We start from the raw sequence: 23,394 nt of genomic DNA, 5'->3' as shown, positions 1-23,394 counted from the left end.
CTCCTCCCCTACTCTCTGACCCTAGCCTATCAGATCCCATCAGGACTGCCTGGATCCTCTCATCTGTGAGCTGTCTAGGTTGCCCCACCAGTGAGAACTCATCAGGGAGCAGGTAACTGAGTTCATGTCAGAGACTGTCTCTTCTCCCCTTACTAGGGAACCCACATGGAGACTGAGCTGTCTATGGGCTACATCTGAGCAGGAGGTCTATGATTGAAGCAGCAGTCTCTGCAGTGGCCCCCTCCCTGAGTCCTGCATTTTTTTTTTCGCTTCGTTGGTTTCCTTGTGTGGCTCCTGTTTCCTCCAGCTCCTTCTATATTCCCATTCTTCCATTAGACTTCCTGTGCTCTGTCAGAAATATGGCTGAGTCTCTGAATCTGCTTCAATCCCTTGATGGATGGAGTCTTTTAGAGGACAACTATGATAGGCTCCTTTACTGTTCCCTTGTCTTACCTGATATCTATCCTGTTTTCTTCTGAATGAGGATTAAGCCTTTTCTGTAGGGTCTTCTTTGTTGTTTACCTTCTTTAAGTCTGTAGATTTTAGTAAGTTTATTCTATATTATATGGCTAATATCCACTTAGTGAGTGTATACCATGTGTGTCTTTCTGCTTCTGAGTCACCACACTCAGGATTTTTTTTTTCTAGTTCCCACCATTTGCCTGCAAATTTCATGATTTCCTTGTTTTTAATTGCTGAGTAGTATTCCACGGTGTAAATGTACCACAATATCTATATACATTGTTCAGTCCAGGGACATCTAACTTGTTTCCATATTTTGGCTATTATGTAGGAAGCTACTATGAACAAGGTTAAGCAAATGTCCTCGTTGTATGGTGGAGCATATTTCAAATATATGACCAGGAGTGGTACAGCTGGGTATTTTGGTATTACTATTCCCAGTTTTCTGAGAAAGTATCTGATTGATTTTCAAAGTTGTTGTACAAGTTTACATTCCCCCCAGCAATGGAAGAGGGTTCTGCTTTCTCCACATCCATTCCAGCATGTGTTGTCACTTGAGTTTTTTATCTAATCCATTCTGATGGGTGTGAGATGGAATCTCAGAGTCTTTTTGATCAACAATCAATAAACGGGACTTCATGGAACTGAAAATCTTCTGTAAAAGAAAGGATATAGTCAATAGATCAAAACAACACCCTACAAACTTGTAAAAGCTCTTAACTAACCCTACATCTGACAGAGGACTAATGTCCAGAATATGTAAAGAACTCAAGAAAGTGAACACCAACAAACCAATCAACACAATTAAATACAGAATTCTCAATAGAGGAATATTAAATGACAGAGAAACCCTTAAAGAAATGTTCAAAGTCCTTAGTCATCAGAGAAATGGACTACAGGTGTTAAAGTGTGTCTTTCTCAATCTGTGTTTACCTTGGTTTTGGTTGTATCACCTTTATGCCTCTAATTTTTTTCATATACTTTCTTCTTTTGGCCTTAGTTAATTTCTCTATGGGTTTGAAAATCTTAATGACTTACCAAAATCAAACAAAAGAAACAAACAACCAAATCAAAAATCCCCTCAACAAAAAAGAAAGAAAAAAAAAAAAACCTCAAAAACTTCTCTTATTCATTGACTCTCTGTACTGTGTGTTTTGTTTTAGCTTATATTTTAATGATTTCTGCCATGAGTTTAAGTATTTCTTACTATCAGTCATTTTGGTATTTATTTTTCTTTTTATAGGAGAGACTCTAGGTGTATAAATAAGTTATTAATAAAATGCCTCTCCTAGTAAGGGGAACAGGGGCTGTCTCTTACATGAACTCAGTGGGCTGTCTCTTGGATCACAACCTCCTGAGGGGGTGGCAGCCTTACCAGGCCACAAAGGAAGACAATGCAGACAGTCCTGATGATACCTGATAGGCTAGGATCAGATGGAAGGAAGGAGGATCTCCCCTATCAGTGGACTGGGGAGGGGCATGGGAGTAGAGAAAGGAATGAGGATGAGATTGGGAGGGGATGAGGAAGGCTTACAGCTGGGATACAAAGTGAATAAATCCTAATAAATAAATTAAAAAATTAAAAAAATTAAACACCTCTCCTTTTCTTTATTTTATTTTCTTAACGTAGGATAAACTTAGGGCTATGAATTTGTTCTCTTAGAAGGACCTTCATTGTGTCACATAATTTGGGTTATATTGCTTTTCATTTTTATTCACTTTCAAAAAGCTATGACTTTCTTTCTCTAGTTTCTGAATTGACCTATTTTTCACTTAGTAGGAACTTGCTCAGGTTCCCTAAATGTGAATGCTTCCTGATATATTTTTTTGTTTGTTTGTTTAAATTTATGTTGGTCAGATAGAATGCAAATGTTATTTCAGTTTTCCTCTGTGTTGAGACTTGTTTAGTGTTCAAGTATGTCATAACTTTAGGATAAATTTCCTTGAGCTGATGAAGTATATTCTTTTGTGTTTGTGTGAACTGTTTAGTAAATATTAGCTAGGGATATTTGATTAATGATGTTGTTTAGCGCCAGCATTTCTGTTTAGTTTTTGTCTAGATGTTTTTCTATTGCCAAGGGTGGGGTCTAGCAGTCACTCACTTTTATTATGGGATGGTCAATATGTGATGTTAGCTATATTAGTATATATTTTATTAACTTAGGTGACCATTTGTTTGGTGCATAGATGTTTAGTATTTCAGTATCCTTTTTATGGACTTTACTAATTATTTATTTATTGATACCTATATAGTGTTCTTTTTTGTCTCTTCTAATTAGTTTGGTTTGATATCTATTTTGCCAGATATTAAAATAGTTACTGAGTCATGCTTTTTGATCCATTTGCTTGGGATATTTTTCTCCTCTTTTTATCCTGAGGTGATATCTATCCTTGATGGTAAGTTAGGTTTCTTGATTCAGCTAAAGGGTGGATACTATGTTCAAATCTAATATGTTACTCTGTGTCTCTTCATGGAGCAACTGAGATCATCAGTGTTGATAGTTATCCATGAACAATGTTTGTTGATTACATTATTTGTTGTTGTAGTGTGGGTTTTACCCCTTCTATTGATTTGCTCCTTAGAACTTATTATTTTTTTGTGTGTTTTCTTGGCTGTGTTTATTACTTAAAGGTTTCCTTCTAGTGCTTTATGTAGTGCTGTATTTATGATACAAATTGATTAAATTTGGTTTATAGTTGAATGTCTTTTTTTTTTTTTTCTCCATCTGTTGATTTACAAAAATTTAGTATTGTAGTCATGGCTGGCTTCTTTGGTCTCTTGAGTCTTCAGAATATCCATCCACATCCTTCTGGCTTTAAGAGTTTCTACTGAAAATTCAGATTTATTCTATTAGGTCTATCTTTATATTTCCCTTGGTCTTTTCCCCTTGCAGCTTTTAATATTCATTACTTTTTCTGTACACTTAACATTTTGATTTTTATGTGTCATGAGGAATTTCTTTTCTGGTCTTGTCTATTTACATTTCTGTATGATTCTTACAGATATGTACTTTTTCCTCTGGGTTAGGCCATTTTTCTTTCAGCATTTAGTTGAAAATATTTTCTGTGTCTTTGACCTGGGTTTTCATTCCTTCGCTGTTTGCTTGTTTTTTGTTTGTTTGTTTTTTATAGACTTCATTAATGGATTTATCCATATCCTATTTAAAGTCCCTGAACATATTCATAATATATTCAGTACATATTCAAAACAGTCACATTTGAAGTCCTTGTCTATATTACATTTCTCAGAGCCTACATGGAGATTTATTGTCTTGGTTTCCATCTGATGCTTTTGCACTAGCATTAGGTATGCCTCTGGGTTTGGCATGGTTGTAAATCTAGGTACTGATATTTACGTTTGTCTTTTGAGTGATGGTTTTCTTGTTGTTGTTGTTGTCCTGTTTGGATCTTATGAATGTGTGCTGGCTGTGAACTTTCTAGCTGGAAATGTTTCTAGGTGTCTGCTAGGTTTGGACACTGGGAGTGCTAAGTAGAACTTCTTTCCGGATAATGACAAGAATAAATGAAGTTGAAGAGTTAGAAGAGAAGAGCTGGGAGAGGAATGAATGAGCTAGAAGAGTTTAGGATGGAATGGCCAAGAACTTTCACAGGAAGAAAGAAGCTTTGTGTGCTTTTAGGATCCGTTGAGTCCCAGCGAATAGAGGAGGAAAGGCAAGGCAGGCTGCTGCTGCTGCTCTGCTAGAGGGCTGTAGATGAGACTGCAAAATTGGAATTGAAAGATGGGACAAGGAATGAGAATTATTTACCTGTTTTCTTGTCTGGGTGTGTGGTCACAGGTGATGGTATAATAGTCTTCTGGAATGTATACAATTTATCCTTTGTTCATTCACATGCTAATTTCTCTACCCCACTATCCGGTTTTAATTCAGAGTACATTGCATTGTGATGCTTATTCTAAGCATCACCTGTCTCAAGTTTGTGCAAACATGCTATCAATTGTATTGCTAATAAAACAACCAGCCAATGCTGAGCAGTGGAGAGAGTAGGATGGGATATCGTGGTCTGGAGGGGAGGAAAATGAGGGGTTGGAGAAGAAAAATCTGAGGGGAAACAACAGCAGAGATGAATGGGACCTAAGATAAGACTAAAAAAAAAGTATAATGTGGGAAACCTGAATGGGAGGAAGTTATGCAGACTTGGAGGTTTAGGATGGAGTAATTATTGCCCAGCATTGCACTCTAGGTAAATTAAATAAATCCTAGTCTCTGTGTGGTGATTTGACTATACAACTGCTTTAGGAATAACTGTTGACTAACTAAAAGATAAATCAATAGTAAATATTAAGAATCAACACTCAGGGTTTTCAAGGAGTGAGCACTTCTCATGTTGGTGACTAAGACAAAGGGTTGAGGTGAGAATAAAAGGCTATAGGAGATCTGTGGAACTCCCAGGGACTGGAGGTAGAACCAAAATATTTTTTTTTAATTTCACACATTAAAAGTAATGAGTTAAGCTTCAGTGCCTTCTGATACTGAACAAACACATGAGAAAATATATGTTATAGAATATTTTTATATTTCAAATATTTTTAAAGCATCACCTAAGTTACTCTTCTAGGCAAAATGTCCATCTAGGTGGTACAGACTAGGATATAGTTTCTATCATGGTAATGGTCTTTGTTTTGGAACTCTTCTGGACATATTTTCTAGTATATATTTTTATGAGCCTAAGGGATACCTTGGCACAATCCAAGAGGATATTTCAGCTTTTCCTACCCACCTGGTGTGATTCCTTAAAATAAGGCCCAGAGTTGGTAATGGATTTCTTTAAAACTGTGACCTTAAAGGACTTCTTATTCAAGTATTCCAGCACTCAGCTTACCAAATGTGCCTAAATCGCCATTTTATTAACCTTTGGTCCCATTAAACAGCTTCAGCTTAATACTTTGATTGCCACTTTGAAGTTTTGCAGCAGTTTTTTATACAGGACATCAGTTGTTTGATGAAAATAATAGGAGATATTGATTTTTCAGATACATGTTGTTCCTTTGTAAGAACAGAGTGAAGATTTCCACATTTCTTGTACAATTTAAAAAGAGTCTCACTATGCAGTCCATTCTAGGTTCAAGCTCCTATCCTTTGATTATAACAAGTGCCACCACATGGTGTTTGTTACATTTCCAACTGAGAAGAAAAGCTCCCGTTTTATTTCAAAGGCGACTGGATAGAAGATGAAAATATTATTAAGAGTTGTTATGGAAGAAAAAGTACTGGTAAGAGACCACTCTACCAGGAAGAGTAGCCATGTATGACAATGGTGATATGGTCAAAATGATAGGGAAGAAGCTGTTAAAAAAAAAAAAAAAGGCACAGCATAACTCCTTTGCAAAGGAAGGCATGTGAGATAGTTTTATGTCAACTTGAAGCAAAGTAAAGTCATCTGAGAAGAGTGGACCTCGAGTAAGAAAATGCCCCCAAATAGAACCCCTTTAAAGTTGTGTGGGTAGGGAGGTGGAGAGGATCTGGAAGGACTTGCAAGAGGGGAAATACATGATCAAAAGTTTTAAATTTATATTTAAAAAAGACAATGGCTCCATAAGAATAGGGTGGTGGTGGTGGTACATACCTTTAACCCCAGCAGAGACAGAGGTAGGTGGAGCAGCTCCATGAGTCTGAGCCCAGCCTGATTTAAATAGGGAGTTCCAGAACAGTCAAGGCTACACAGAGGAACTCTGTCTAGAGAAACAAAACAAAAAATTATGGCATTTTCCTAATTAGTAATTAATCGGGTGAAGTCCAGATCACTGTTGGTGATCTCATCCCTGGGCTTGTAGTCTTGGGTTATAAAAAGAAGTAAGCCAGAAGCTTATTGAGCTACCACAAGCTTCGTCCGAGCAAAGGTTCTAGGATATAACCATACATGGTCCTTGGTTAGAGAAACAGTTTCAGAAAAAAACCCTATGCCCAGATATATTTGGTTTCCCATAGTAAGGGGAACAAGGACTATCTCTGACAGGAACTCAATGGCAGGCTCTTTGACCTCCCCATCCCCCAAGGGAGGAGCAGTCCTGCTAGGCCACAGAGGAGGACTTTGCAGCCAGTCCTGAAGATACCTGATAAAACAGGGCTGACGAAAGGAGAGGAGGTCCTCCCCAATAAGTGGACTTGGAAAGGGGCAGGGAGAAGCTGAGGGAGGGAGGCTGAGATTGGGAGGGAATAAGGGAGCAGGATATAGCTGGGATACAGAGTTAATAAAATGTAACTAATATTAATAAACAATAAAAAAAAAAAAGCCAGCGGGAGCAAGCCAGTAAGCAGTAACTCTCTATTGCCTCTACAAAAGTTCCTGCCTCCAGGTTCCTTCCCTGAGTGAGTTTCTGTCCTGATTCTTTCCAGGGATAGACCGAAAATGTGGACACCTAAGACATGTAAACCTTTTCCTTCCCAACTTGTTTTGGTCCTAGTGTTATATTACAGAAAATGTAACCTTAACAAATCCAGAAGGCTCAAAAGGTTTTCTTGGTAGACAAAAAAAAAAAAAAAAAGGAGAAAAGTGAGAGATAGGAGAAAGACTGACATAGATAAAGATATAGACATTGGTGTCAGTGTTGATACTTAAGATTTTATTTATTTGTGTGTGTGTGTGTGTGTGTGCACTGTGCATATGCTTGTGTGTTCACACATTCATAATCCAGAGATTTCCTCTATTGTTCTTCCACTTTTTACCTTGACAGAATGCATTAACCAACACTAAGGTTATAGGGAAGGGCTGTAGGAAAATCTAGCATGCTGTAAGCTTGTTAATACATGCAATAAAAACTAATTTTAAATGAAGACAACTAATGTGGGTAGCCCATTCTTTCCCCAGAGGACATGAGTTATTACATGAAAACCTCACTGTTAGGCCACAGAGGAGGACTTTGCAGCCAGCCCTGAAGATACCTGATAAAACAGGGTCAGATGAAAGGGGAGGAGGTCCTCCCCTATCAGGGGACTTGGAAAGGGGCAGGGAGGAGACCAGGGAGGGAGTGTGGGGTTGGGGAGGGAATGAGGGAGCGGGATACAGCTGGGACACAGAGTTAACAAAATGTAACTAAAAAGAAAAAAAAAAAAAGAATGAAATCTATCTCTACAAGTTACTGGTTATGAAGAACCAACAGGGTCTCAAACATGACAGACTATGGACATTGCTCTTGGTTGGTATCAAGTCATAGAAAAAATCAATTTTAAATGATAGATGATGTTTTTCTCACTTGCTTAGTTTCACTATTACTGTTCATTAATTTAAAAAAAAAAGTGGTTTTACTCAATACTAGATCCTGCATGCTGTAATACTGGCTTGCCAGTCAGGATTTGCTCAGTGTGGCAATTTTAACATGAATGTTTTAGGGTGCCCAAGTGTTCCTTATTGAATCTGAGGCTTTATGTACAGAAGATAATTTATATTCGGTACTGTTAATAAATGAAACCAGGCTGTGCAAACCCCCACAGGAGAAAACACATACTCAGTTGGCTCCATATATATTCAAAATCACACAGACCCTACAGAGAAACCTACACAGACCTACAGAAAAACTGTTTTGCAAAACAGACATATTGTCAAATTAGCCTCTAAGTAGTTATTTTTATATTGACATATTTGTTGATCTCCAACCAAGCTAAAGAGATTTCTTCTTGCAGTGGACACATAAATGGTCAGCATTCTGAAAATAAGCACCCATTACCAAAGGACGCATATACGTTAGAGAGTTCTTAAAAGAAAAGCAGGCTCAGATGACCTCACGGAAGGGAACATGGAAAGAATATCAGTTTGAGAAGCTGAGGAGTGTGTGCTCAGAAATAATTTCTTATGAATGTTTCACAGGTATTGCGCTTGTGAGCTTGTAACAGCTCTGGTTACTTGCCTTACATCAACACAGTCAAAATTCTACTTGGATTATTTAGGTGGTCATGAGTCAATATTCCTGACTTGGAAGGTACTTTTGGGTGATGACGTCTGTGGGAGGGGTGGTCCATTTTTTGTTGGGGTTGTGGCCACTGGTAAGATGTGCACATATCACCAGGGGGCATCATACCTATGTACACATGGGCAGCACTAATTGAGCTCAGGGAGATATTTTTATTAACTGTTTAAAATTTTTATTTTGTATATTAATTACAGTTTATTTACTTTGTATCCCAGCTGTATTCTCCCACCCTCTTTCCCTCCCAATACTGCCCTCCCTCTCTCATCTCCTCCCTTCCCCTCTCTAAGTCCACTGATCAGGAAGGTCCTCCTCCCCTTCCATCTGACCCTAGCTTATCAGGTCTCAACAGGACTGGCTGCAATGTCCTCTTCTGTGGCCTAGCAAGGCTGCTCCTCCCTTGGGGACGGGGGAGGTAAAAGAACCAGCCATTGAGTTCATGTCTGAGACAGTCCCAGTTCCCCTTACTTGGGTACCCATTTGGATACTGAACTGCCATGGGCTACATCTGAGCAGGGGTTCTAGGTTATATCCATACATGGTGCTTGGTTGGAGAATCAGTCTCAGAAAAGACTCCTTGCCCAGATATATTTGATCATTTTGGAGTTCCTGTCCTCCCTAGGTCTTACTAACTTTCCCTTCTTTCATATAATTCCCTGCACTTGGCCCAAGGTTTTGTTATGAGTCTCAGCATCTGCTTTGATACACTCTAGGTAGGATCTTTCAGAGGCCCTCACTGGGAGGCTCCTATCCTGTTTATTGTTTTCTCCTACTTCCAATGCCCATCCCATTTCTCTCTCTAAGTGAGGATTGATCATCTTACTCCAGGTCCCCTTTCTTATTTAGCTTCTTTAGGTGTACAGTTTTTAGTATGTTTATCCTATCTTTTAGGTCTGGTATCCACTTATAAGTGAATATATACCATGTGTGTATTTCTGCTTCTGGGATACCTCACTCAGGATGATCTTTACTAGAGATCCTACCATTTGCCTTCAAATTTCATGATTTCCTTGTTTTTGATTGCTGAGTGGTATTCCATTGTGTAAATGTAGCACAATATCTGTATCCATTCCTCACCTTAGGGACATGTGGGTTGTTTCCAGGTTCTTGCTATTATGAATAAAGCTTCTACAAACACGGTTGAGCAAATGTCCTTGTTGTGTACTTGAGCATCTTTTGGATATATGCCTAGGAGTGGTATAGCTAGATCTTGAGGAAGCACTATTTCTAGTTGTCTGAGAAAGCACCAGATCGATTTCCAAAGTGGTTGTACAAGTTTACATTCCCACCAGCATTGGAGGAAGGTTCCCCTTTCTCCACATCCTCTCTAGCATTGTGTTGTCACTTGAGTTTTTTGATCTTAGCCATTCTGAGGGGTGTAAGAGAATATCTCAGGGTTGTTTTGATTTGCGTTTCCCTGATGGCTAATGAGGTTGAGCATTTCTTTAGGTGTTTCTCTGCCATTCTATATTTCTCTACAGAGAATTCTCTGTTAAGCTATGTACCCCATTTTTTAAGTTGGATTACTTAGATTTGTTGCTTTTTAACTTCTTGAGTTCTTTATATATTCTAGATATTAGTCCTCTGTCAGATATAGGGTTGCTGAAGATCCTTTTCTAATTTGTAAGCTGTCATTTTGTTCCTACGACAGTGTCTTTTGCTTTACAGAAACTTTTTAGTTTCACGAGGTCCCATTTATTAACTGTTCTTAGATCTTGTGCTGTTGGTGTTCTGTTCAGCAAGTTGTCTCCTGTACCAATGAGTTCTAGGCTCTTCCCCACTTTTTCTTCTAACTGATTTAATGTGTCTGTTTTTATGTTGAGGTCTTTGATCTACTTGGACTTTAATTTTGTGCATGGTGATAAATATGGATCTATTTCATTTTTCTACTTGTAGACATCCAATTGGACCAGCACCATATTTTGAAGATGCTGTCTTTTTTCCATTGAATGGTTTTGGCTTCTTTGTCAAAAATCAAGTATCCGTAGGTGTGTAGATTTATTTCTGGGTCTTCTGTTTGATTCCATTGATCCATCATTCTGTTTCTATGCCAATATCATGCAGTTTTTATTACTATTGCTTTGTAGTACAGCTTAAGATCAGAGATGGAGATACTCCCAGAAGATCTGTTGTTGTAGAGGATTGTTTTGGCAATTCTGTGTTTTTTGTTTTTCCGTTTGAAGTTGAGAATTGTTCTTTCAAGGTCTGTAAAGAATTGTGTTGGTATTTAGATGGGAATTGCATTGAATCTGTAGATTGCTTTTGGCAGAATGACCATTTTCACTATGTTAATCCTACAGATCCATGAGCAAGGGAGGTCTTTTCATATTCTGATATCTTCTTCAATTTCTTTCTACAGAGACTTGATGTTCTTTTCAAACAGGTCTTTCACTTGCTTAGCTAGAGTCACCCCAAGGTACTTTATGTTATTTGGTGGCTATTGTGAAGGATGTTGATTCCCTAATTTCTTTCGGGGCCTTTTTGTCTTTAGTACATAGGAAGGTTTCTGATTTTTTTTTGCGTTAATTTTGTATCCAGCCACTTTGCTGAAGATGTTTAACAGCTAAAGGAGTTCCTCTGGTTGAAATTTTGGGGTTACTCATGTATACTATCATATTATCTGTGAATAGTGATACTGTGACTTCTTCCTTTCTGATTTGTATCCCCTTTGTCTCCTTTAGTTGTCTTATTGTTCTAACTAGGATTTCAAGTACTATGTTGAAGAGATAAAGCAAGAGTGGGCAGCCTTGCCTTGTCCTTGATTTCAGTGGGATTGATATAATTTTTTCTCCATTGAGCTTGATGTTGGCTATAGGCTTGCTGTATATTGCCTTTACTATGTTTAGGTATATGCCTTTTATCCCTGATCTCTCCAAGACTTTAGACATGAATGGGTGTTGGATAAAAAAAGAAAGATGATGACATATATACCAGTGATTCTCAAACTTCCTTATGCTGAGACACTTAATATAGTTCTTCATGTTGTGGTGACCAGTCAATAAAATTATTTAGTTCTTACTTTCATAACTGTAATGTAATATAAATATTTTTTATGCCACCCATATGAAAAGCTCCCCCCTTACCAAAAGGGGTCAAAATTCTCAGGTTGAGAACCACTGTATAAAGGTGAAAGGAGGATGTGTTGGGAGGTCTGTGGAAGTTAGAAGGGTTTTGTTTTAATATGATCAACATTTGTAGTATATATGTATAAATTCTGAAATGAAAATATTTTATATATAAGTACATATTACTATTTCAGAGAACAGATTGTTTATATCAAATTATTTAGAAATTCCATGCTTTTTATATCATAAAAATTTCAATTATGCTGAAAAACTAATATTCTATATTTCATTTCATTTGCATAGATATTAGTTGACCTTTGTGAAAAATATGCAGTATATATTTGAATGTAGAATTTTAATAAATGATCATTCAAACTGTAAGAGGAAGCACTGCAATGATTTCTAGATTTCAAAACAAATGAATGTCTGTTTTTTTAATGTTTCTTTTATATTACTTAATATTTCCATTTAATGAGGAGATGTACCTTGGTCTAAATATTTTTTCTTTCATATTGAGTATGACACTTTGTATGAAAATACAGATAATTTGAGTTTGTTTTATTTGAATCCTCATACTTATGCAGTATATGTAGTAGAAAAGTCAGGACTTCACTGAATCCAGTGACTTCAACTTCATATAGTTTTTCATCTTTCCTCATAGATCTTTTCTCTCTTACCCTCAATATACTATCAGTTTCCTGTTTCACAGTTGTTCATTCCTTCAATTATTGTTGTCAAAGATGCATTGAACCTGCACACATCTCAAAGTCTTATATGGTAGTAAAATGAAAACCTTTCTAAGAGATTCCACTTAGTCGAATTTGGTTAGCAATTTAGTATCAAAAACATCCAACTGCATCATAAAGTAAAAATCTTTACTTTGAATGGTAAATTCTTTTTTTGTTTGGATAGGAGTGATTGAAAAAAGTTGTTTCCTAAAAGTATGGGTAAAGATATTTCTAAAAGTATATTTGGATGATAGGTATATTTGTAAAATCATTTCACTAACAAATAATTCTCTGTTATTCTATTAAAATTTAAATGACTGCCTCCCACCACCATAGTAGGCCACAGAAGAAGACAATGCAGCCAGTCCTGATGAGACCTGATAGGCTGGGGTCAGATAGAAGGAGATGAGGACAGTCCCTATCAGTAGTTTGGGTGAGGGGCATGGGAAGGGAAGGGAAATGAAAGGAGGGAGAGTGTAATTGAGAGGGCACAAGGGAGGGGCTCATATCTGGCATACAAAGTAAATAAACTCTAATAAATGAAAAATTTTAAAAACATTAAAACACAACAAAAATTTAAATGACAATGGCAGGTGAAGTATATGTCAAAGGAAGCATTTTCAAACTTTAAGATGTTAAAAAGAATGAAATAGACATAACTGTATCTTAAAATTTCAGTGAATCAAATACAGATGCCAAGGTATCAGACAAAACAAGAGTTGGTGTACTGTCCTATTATTTTTTTTTCTCTGAAATGCAGCTAAAAGTGTCATACTCATTTGTCAAAGAGAATGAATGAACTAATGTGTCAGGGACCAAACAAAATATTATAAGTAATTCAGAGATGAAAAGAAGAAACATGTAGTTTTCAAGTACCCAATAAAATAATTCAGAGCTAGTATCATTTGTCTATTAATTTTTGTTTGTTTGTTTTTGTTTTATTGGATTTTATTTTATTTTTTTTGAGACAGGGTTTCTTTGTGTATCATGGCTGACTTGGACTCACTTTGTAGACCAAGTTGGCTTTTAATTCACTGAGATTCACCTCCCCAAATGCTGAGATTTCAGGTCTGGGCCACTGTGTATGGGTTTTTGTCCATTGATTTAAGGAGAGTCAATATAGGAGTCACGCTGGTCTTAGTTCTCACAGATAAGCACTATGAGAGGTTGGGATATTAACTACACATGGTTGTTCCTTCAAGGGAAGACATCAAAGACCTCTTATCCACCCAGAAAGTGGGGAGGAATGTTTTGTTAGCCTGGTGATCTTTGTGTAATCTCTGTGGTGAGAGACCCATCAGACCCTCCCCCAATCCATTACCATGAGATTGATTTTTGTGGATGATCTAAAGAACTTATGCTTAAAAAGAGTTTCAATGTACGTTCATTCTGTTTTTATGTATCTTGATTTGTTACTCAAAGAGATTTAGGTCTGCTTTGTTGTGTATTATTGAATTAATTTTCATTGGAACATTTCTTTCTTCCTGTGCTTAAAAATGTTTAAAATAGGTTCAGAGGAGGGGCAAGATGGCGGCGCCAGAAGGACTCTCATTCTGAGCAGCAGCAGCAGGATCAGCACAGTGACCAGCAATTAGAACTCGTGGCCATAAAACACAGTCACTGTGTTTCCCAAGTGAGAGGATACCCCACAGTGGGGGATTCAATCAGCTTTTAACTCACTGGGCTAAACCGCGGAAGAGATCCCAGTTCCGCCAGACGCTTGGCTGCCGGCCGCCAGCCGCCAGCCCCAGCCCCAGCCCAGAGCCACAAGCCAGTGTCTCTGGTCACGGTCCCAGACTGAACCATGTGCACCACACTATCAGAGACTGAATTTTCCAGTTGAGAGATAACCCCACGGTACAGGAAATGATTGGGACCGACCTTAGGTCACCCAGACATCCCATGGAAAAGATTCAGGTTCCACGGGCACCCCAGGAGCCAGCCCAGAGCTAGAGCCGGAGACCCAGGCTCCGCCACAGAGCCCTGCCTGCCTGCGTGCCTGATTCGCCGCCTCAGATAGAACTGTGGGCACCAGGGCACCAGCGAATGAGTTTCACTGTCCGGTGCAAACACACAGGGAGGGAAACAGCTGATCTGATCTCAGAGCACTCAGCCGACACCCCCACCCCGAAAAGGTCTCAGGTAAATTACCCAGTTTAGGGAGACACCCAGGCTCCCAAAGGCCGGAAAGGCAGACCCAGGCAGTTTCTGCGCACCAGACAGCTGGCGGAGACTGAGCCGCCATCACTCAGCTGTGCTCCAGACATAGGCAGCTTCTGCGGCCAGCCAGCTGGCGGAGACTGGGCAGTGAGCACCAGGGCAAAAAAAGAGACTGAGAGTCCCTGTCTCCAGAGAATCCACACAGAAGGAAGGAAACTGTACTGACTTAAATCACCCAATCCTTCCCTGGAAAAAATCTAGCAAAGACCAGCAGGACCGAGCCGCCATCACTCAGCTGTGCTCCAGACACAGGCACAAACAGTTGCTGCAAGCCAGATGTCCAACTGGGTCACAGCAGCTGATCATTAAATTTACAGCAAGAAACCCAGAAACAGGGCAGCTGTCCTCAGGACTTCCCTGGGTGAGAGGAGAACCCTCTCGACTAACAAAGACCACAGTTACCACTCAGGTCTCTATCCCTGAGGTGAGCAGTAGCAACTCCTGATAAAATGCCAGCCATCCAGGGACTATACCTGAGAAAGCTGAGAAGACATCCTTCAGGAAAAACCAGCTTTCTGCATAGGGGAGTCTTTCCATCACAGGATCCCCAGGAACCACCAGAAAATAACCCCAAACACCTAAGATAGCACAATGGGTAGAGGCCAGTGTAAAAGCTCAAGCAACAACAGACAGAGCAATATGGCATCTCCAGAACCCAGTTACCCAGGGGCAAGTAGCCCTGGACACCCCAGCATAACTGAAATCCAAGAAGATGACCTAACAACTATGCTCATGAAGATGATAACAGAGGAAAAAATAAGATACGTAAAGACATAGAGGAAGATAAACAGAATATTGCCATCCGTAAAGAAATAGAGGAAGCTGCAGCCAAACAGTTTATGGCCTTTAGAAAGGAAATGCTTAAAGCACTGAATGAAATAAAAGAAACACAGTTGAAGGAACTAAAAGAAAAACAGGAAAGTACAATCAGACAGGTGAAGGAAGTAACAAAACAACTCAAGACCTGAAGATAGAATTGGAAAAATTAAAGAAAACACAAATGGAGGAAATAATGGAGAGGAAGAATCTAGGGAAGAAAACAGGAACTACAGAGGTAAGCATAACCAACAGACTAGAAGAGATGGAAGAAAGAATCTCAGGTGTAGAAAATACAATGGAAGAAATCGATGTATCTGTCAAAGAAAATGTTAAATCCAAAAAATTCCTGACACAGACCATCTAAGAAATCCAAGACAATATGAAAAGACAAAACCTAAGAATAATAGGTATAGAGGAAAAAGAAGACTCCCTTCTCCAAGGCCCAGAAAATATTTTCAACAAAATCATTGAAGAAAATTTCCCCAAGTTAAAGGAGAAGCCAATAAGAATACATGAGGCCTACAGAACACCCAACAAATTTGATCAGAAAAGAAAATCCTCCCGCCACATAATAATCAAAACAGTAAGTATACAGAACAAAGAAAAAATACTAAAAGCTGCAAGGGAAAAAGGCCAAGTTACATATAATGGCAAACCCATTAGAATCACACCTGACTTTTCAACAGAGACTATGAAAGCCAGAAGGGCCTGGATGGATATCATGCAGACCCTAAGAGAACACAGATGTCAGCCCAGGCTACTATACCCCGCAAAACTTTCAGTCCTCATAGACGGAGAAAACAAGATATTCAATGACAAAAACAAATTTCAACAATACCTAGAAAAAAATCCAGCATTACAGAAGACACTGGAAGGGAAAATACAACCCAAGAAAATTAGCTTCTTTCAAGAAAACACAAGAAATAATTAACTTTACTACAGTAAAACAAAAAGCAACCAAGCACACAACCTGATGACCACAGCCAACATCAAAATCAAGGGATCTAACAGCCACTGGTCATTAATCTCTCTCAACATCAATGGACTCAACTCTCCAAAAAGGACACAGATTAACAGAATGGATACGTAAACAAAACCCAGCAATCTGTTGCATACAAGAAACACACCTAAAACACAAATATAGACATTACCTGAGAGTAAAGGGTTGAAAGATGACTTTCCAAGCAAACGGACCCAAGAAGCAAGCAGGAGTAGCCATTCTAATATCTGATAAAATAGACTTTCAACCAAAATTAATAAAAAGAGATGGGGAAGGACACTTCATATTCATCAAAGGAAAATTCCACCAGGAAGACATCACAATCCTGAACATCTATGCCCCAAATACAAGAACACCCACATTTGTTAAAGAAACATTGATAAAATTTAAACCACATATAGATCCCCACACATTAATAGTGGGAGACTTCAACACCCCACTCTCAACAGAGGACAGGTAAACAAAACAGAAATTAAACAAAGAAACAATGTCTCTGACAGAGATCATGAATCAAATGGACCTAACAGACATTTACAGAACTTTACACCCAAACACAAAAGAATTTACCTTCTTCTCAGCACCTCATGGAACCTTCTCCAAAATAGACCATATAGTTGGTCACAAAGCAAGCCTCAACAGATACAAGAAGATTGAAATAATCCCTTGTATCTTGTCTGATCACCATGGAATAAAGCTGGACCTCAACAATAACAGAAATAGCAAAAAGCCTACACGCACATGGAAACTGAACAACTTGTTACTAAATGACAGCTGGGTCAGGGAAGAAATAAAGAAAGAAATTAAAGTCTTTCTAGAACTCAATGAAAATGAAGATACAACATACCCAAACTTTTGGGACACAATGAAAGTAGTGCTAAGAGGAAAGTTCATAGCACTAAGTGCCTTCAAGAAGAAATTCGAAACATCTCATTCAAGCAACTTAATGGCTCACTTAAAAACCCTAGAAAAAGAAGAAGCAGACACACTAAGAAGGAGTAGATGGCTGGAAATAATCAAACTCAGGGCTGAAATCAATCAATTAGAAACAAATAAAACCATTCAAAGAATCAATGAAACCAAGAGCTGGTTCTTTGAGAAAATCAACAAGATTGACAAACTCTTAGCCAAGCTAACTAAAAGGCAGAGAGACACCACCCAAACCAACAAAATCAGAAATGAAAAAGGGGACATAACTACAGACACTGAGGAAATCCAAACAATCATTAGGACTTACTTCAAAAGTCTATATGCCACTAAAATTGAAAATCTAATTGAAATGGACAATTTTCTTGATCGATTTGACTTACCAAAGCCGAATCAGGACCAGGTAAATCAATTAAATAGTCCTATATCCCCCAAAGAAATAAAAGTGGTCATCAAAAGTCTCCCATCCAAAAAAAGCTCAGGACCAGATGGCTTCAGTGCAGAATTCTACCAGACCTACAAAGAAGAGCTAACACTAATTCTCTTCAAACTATTCCACAAAATAGAAACAGAAGGAACATTACCAAACTCATTCTATGAAGCCACAGTCACCTTGGGTACCTAAACCTCACAAAGACTCAACAAAGAAAGAGAATTTCAGGCCAATCTCCCTTATGAACATTGGTGCAAAAATACTCAACAAAATACTTGCAAACCAGATCCAAGAACACATCAAAGACATTATCCACTATGACCAAGTAGGCTTCATCCCAGGTATGCAGGGGTGGCTCAATATACAGAAATCCATCAATGTGATTCACCATATTAACAAACTGAAAAAAAAAATCACATGATAATCTCCCTAGATGCTGAAAAAGCATTTGACAAAATCCAACATCCATTCATGTTTAAAGTATTGGAGAGTTCAGGGATACAAGGCACGTATTTAAACATAGTAAAGGCAATATACAGCAAGCCTAGCCAACATCAAACTAAATGGAGAGAAACTTAATGCAATCCCACTGAAATCAGGGACAAGACAAGGCTGCCCACTCTCTCCATATATCTTCAACATAGTGCTGGAAGTCCTTGCTAGAGCAATAAGACAGTTGAAGGAGATCAAGGGGATGGGAATGGAAGAAGTCAAATTATCACTATTTGCAGATGATATGATAGTATACATGAGTGACCCCAAAAACTCTACCAGGGAACTCCTACAGCTGATAAACACCTACAGCAAAGTGGCCGGATACAAAATTAACTCAAAAAATCAGTAGCCCTCCTGTATACAAAAGACAAAAGGGATGAGAAAGAAATTAGGGAAACAACACCCTTCACAATAGCCACAAATGACATAAAGTACCTTGGTGTAACCCTAACCAAGCAAGTCAAAGACTTGTATGAATAAAATTTCAAGTCACTGAAGAAAGAATTAGAGGAAGATATGAGAAGACGGAAAGATCTCCCATGCTCATGGCTTGGCAGGATTAACATAGTAAAAATGGCCATCCTACCAAAAGCAATCTACAGATTTAATGCAATTCCCATCAAATTACCAACACAATTCTTTACAGACCTGGAAAGAAAAATTCTCAATTTCATATGGAGTAACAAGAAACCCAGAATTGTTAAAACAATCCTCTACAATAAAAGATCTTCTGGAGGTATCTCCATCCCTGATCTCAAGCTGTACTATAGAGCAACAGTTATAAAAACTGCATGGTACTGGCATAGAAACAGAATGGTGGATCAATGGAACTGAACAGAAGACCCAGAAATAAACCCACACACTTATGGACACCTGATTTTTGACAAAGGTGCCAAAACCATACAATGGAAAAAAGATAGCATCTTCAACAAATGGTGCTGGTCCAACTGGATGTCTACATGTAGAAAAATGAAAATAGATCCATACTTATCACCCTGCACAAAACTGAAGTCCAAGTGGATCAAAGACCTCAACATAAAACCAGACACATTAAATTGGCTAGAAAAAAAAAGTGGGGAATACCCTAGAACTCATTGGTACAGGAGAGAACTTCCTGAACAGAACACCAACAGTACAGTCTCTGAGAGTAACAATCAATAAATGGGACCTCATGAAACTGAAAAGCTTTTGTAAAGCAAAGGATACTGTCATCAAAACAAAGCGATGGCCTACAGATTGGGAAAGAATCATCCCCAACCCTTTATCTGACAGAGGACTCATATCCAGTATATATATAAAGAACTAAAGAAGCTGAAAAGCAGCAAACCAAGTAATCCACTTAAAAAAATGGGGAACAGAGCTAAAGAGAGAATTCTCTGTAGAGGAATATCGAATGGCACAGAAGCATTTAAAGAAATGCTCAACCTCATTAGCCATCAGGGAAATGCAAATCAAAACAACCCTGAGATTTCACCTTACACCCATCAGAATGGCCAAGATGAAAAACTCAAGTGACAACACATGCTGGAGAGGTTGTGGAAAAAGGAGAACCCTCCTCCACTGCTGGTGGGAATGTAAACTTGTACAAACACTCTGGAAATCAATCTGGCACTTTCCCAGACAACTAGGAAAAGCGCTTCCTCAAGATCCAGCCATACCACTCCTAGGTATATATCCAAAAGAGGCTCAAGTACACAAAAAGGACATTTGCTCAACCATGTTTGTAGCTGCTTTATTTGTAATAACCAGAAGCTGGAAACAACCCAGATGCCCCTCAACTGAAGAATGGATGCAGAAACTGTGGTACATCTATACAATGGAGTATTACTCAGCAATGAAAAATAAGGAAATCATGAAATTTGCAGGTAAATGGTGGGACCTGGAAAGGATCATCCTGAGTGAGTTGTCCCAGAAACAAAAAGACACACATGGTATATACTCACTCATATAAACATACAACATAGGATAAACCCACTAAAATCGGTACATCTAAACAAACTAAGCAAAAGAGAGGACCCTAACTAAAACGCTCAATCCCCATCCTGAAAGGCAAAGAGGATGGACATCAGAAGAAGAAGAAAACAGGAAACAACCTAGGAACCTGCTACAGAGGGCCTTTGAAAGCCAGAAGAAAAAACAGGAAACAACCTAGGAACCTGCCACAGAGGGCATCTGAAAGCCTCTGCCGTGCAGACTGTCAAAGCAGATGCTGAGCCTGATGGCCAACTGATGGGCAGAGTGAATGGAATTTTATGTAAGAAGTGGGAAATAGCAAGAGCTGGAGAGGACAGGAACTCCACAAGGAGAGCAACAGAAGAAGAAAATTTGAACACAGGGAACTTCCCAGACTCATACTCCAACCAAGGACTATTCATGGAGATAACCTAGAACCCCTGCACAGATGTAGCCCAGGGCAGTTTAGTGTCCAAGTGGCTTACATAGTGATGGGAAAAGGGACTCCCTCTGACATAAACTGATTGGCCTGCTCTTTGATCACCTCCCCCTGAGGGTGGAGCAGCCTTACCCGGCCACAGAAGAAGACAATGCAGCCATTCCTGATGTGCTCTGATAGACTAAGGTCAGAAGGAAAATCAGAAGGAAGAAGAAAAGGACCTCCCCTATTAGTGGACATGGGGAGGAGCATGCATGAGAAAAGGGGAGGTAGGGTGGAATGGGGAGGGAAGGAGGGAGGGGCTTATGGGGGATACAAAAAGAATAAAGTGTAATTAATAATAAAAAAATAGTAAAAAAAAAAAAGAAAGGGGAGATGAGTGGGATGGGGGTATATAATGTGAAACTCACAAGGAATCAATAAAAAGGATCTTTTTTAAAGAAAAAAAATGTTTAAAATAAATCACTCAATGTCAGATTCCAAAAGTTTGAACCAATACAAGCTACTGAGTCATGTTGGATCAACCTGCCTTCTTCTGCTGACTTCAGGCAATTGAAGTCAGAGAAATGCCCCACAAGTCAGAATAAAACACATAGGAAGGAAAGACTTTGGTTTATAAAATAGCTTTTTTTTTTTAAATCTAAGCATTTTAACATTGACTATTTAATTAAAGTTTGCCATGTAGCTTTTATTTATGTCTCAATATTTTTATCTATTAAAAAAGAAAATAAATAACAATAGATGTATTTTTTAGGATTAGTGGTAAGATTTTCAGATTTCAGCATTCAGCGTTTCATCATTCAAACACAGCTGATGGTTTCTCACCTCTTTCTTCATCATTAGTATTTGTATTTGAATTCTTAAAAAATTTAAAATATATGTATGTAAGTATTTACTTACATGTATTTCTGTGCACCACATGTGTGCCTTGCCTGTGGAGGCGAGGGGATAGCATCAGTTACCCTAGAAATGGAATTAAAGACAGTCCTCTGGAAGATCAGTGTTCTATGTAGATATGTGACTTAGAGCAGCAATCTGACTGGGGAAACAAGGAAATGAAGAAAGGACCAAGCACTGGAGAAATGACAAACACAATGAAAAGTTAGATCAGGTCTGCTGTGTGCACTCTGATGGAGTTTCACCAACTACTGAATGCTCCAGATCTTAGCCTGTGTGTTACATAAAACACAAGGGAATAAGAGAGAATGAGTCTCCACAGGAGGTCTCTATAGGGGAGCAGTTTCAGGCTGTAAATATTTTTAAGGAAGGAGTTTCAGTTGCTATTTTTTGTACACACTTTTCAATTATTCATAAACACTGGGACTTGGACCGGAGGCAGGCTTTAGCATTCCAAGCATGACCTTAGGAAGACTTTTCCAATTTCCCTGCTTCTTGGCATTGGTCATGGACATGACAGTGCTTATGTCAAAAAGATACTCATACTCAGGAATTTATCTCCTCATTACACATTAACTCCTCACAGCAGCCAATGCTCTTATCTGCTGAGACATTTTTCCAGTGCCTCATCAATGTATTAAGAACTCATTTAAGGGGGAAGTAATCAAGCAGATACTCAGCCATGGACAAAAGGCCGAAAATAAGAACTACTGAGTTCTTGTCCCTGCGTGGGACAGTTAGGCTACCATATCATAGACTCAGGGAACATTACAGAAAAGAGGGTGTAAATAATGAAAGATTCAGAATATGGGGAAGAGGGATGTGAAGGTTATATTCTGAGCATAGCATGACCATAACACTCAAAACCTCACCATGGTTGGAAGAAGGCTCACCATTTCTCACATTTCCACTTGTAAACAACAGGACTAGGAAGACCAGTGATGGAAAGAGCAGATCCTAGACTGTAAAAATACCTGAACTAACATGTGTGCTGCCATGAAGGAACCTTCTATGTCCGCTTAGTGATAATTGTCTTATTTCCTTTTGAAGCTGTAAATAACTAAAATAATTCAAGTTTATTATATGATACTTGTTAAAAAAAAAAAGAAGGCTCACTTGAGGTATCAATCTCAGAAGAAGACCTATTTATAATTAATGGTGTTTAGAAGAGGGTGAGTCTTTTTAATTTTTATTTTCAGTGGTGCAATCATTTACAAGTTGCCCAGCCAAGCTCCAGTAAACAATCAGACACCAATACTCAGGCAACAATGAGTATCAGTGAGCCACCAAAGCAAAAAGGTGTGAAAGTAAGTGGCCAAGTTGTTGAAAAAGAGGAATTTATTATTATTATTATTATTATTATTATTATTATTATTATTATTATTATTAATAATAATTTATTGATTTTGTATCCCTGTTGTAGCCCCCTTCCTCATCTCCTCTGAGTCCCATCCTCCCTTCCTCTTCCTCTCCCTAGCCCTCTCACCTACTCCACTGATAGGGGAAGACTTCCTCCCCTACTGTCTGACTCTAGCCTATCAGGTCCCATCAGGACTGCATGGATCCTCTTCCTCTATTGACTGGCTAGGTTGGCCCACCAGTGAGAAGTGATCAAGGTTCAGGCAACCAAGTTCATGTTAGAGACTGTCTCTTCTCCCCTTACTAGCAAACTCACATGGAGACTGAGCTGTTTATGGGCTACATCTGAACAGGAAGTAAAAACAAACAAAACAAAACAAAACAATTTAAGAAGGAGTGAGAGGAGAATAAGATAGAGTAATGAGATAAAAATTTAGAGGAAAACATTATATAGCACATACTGCAAATGGTTCTGGGAATTATTGCCCTGTAATATCAAGGTATTCTAGCAGTAGTCCCATTCTTTTATTTTTTTCCCTTTTTATTATTATCATTTATTACAATTTATTCAATATATATCTTGGCTGTGGCCCCCTCCCTCGTCTCCTCCCAATCCCACCCTCCCTCCCTCTTCTTCCCTTATGTCACTCCCCAAGTTCCCTGATGGGGGAGGTTC

The sequence above is a fragment of the Psammomys obesus genome, unplaced genomic scaffold (assembly GCF_907164565.1).
Source record: "Psammomys obesus unplaced genomic scaffold, mPsaObe1.curated_primary_1811, whole genome shotgun sequence".
Lineage (NCBI taxonomy): Eukaryota > Metazoa > Chordata > Mammalia > Rodentia > Muridae > Psammomys > Psammomys obesus.
The sequence above is the reverse complement of the archived record's forward strand: the minus strand, read 5'-3'. Positions refer to the sequence as shown.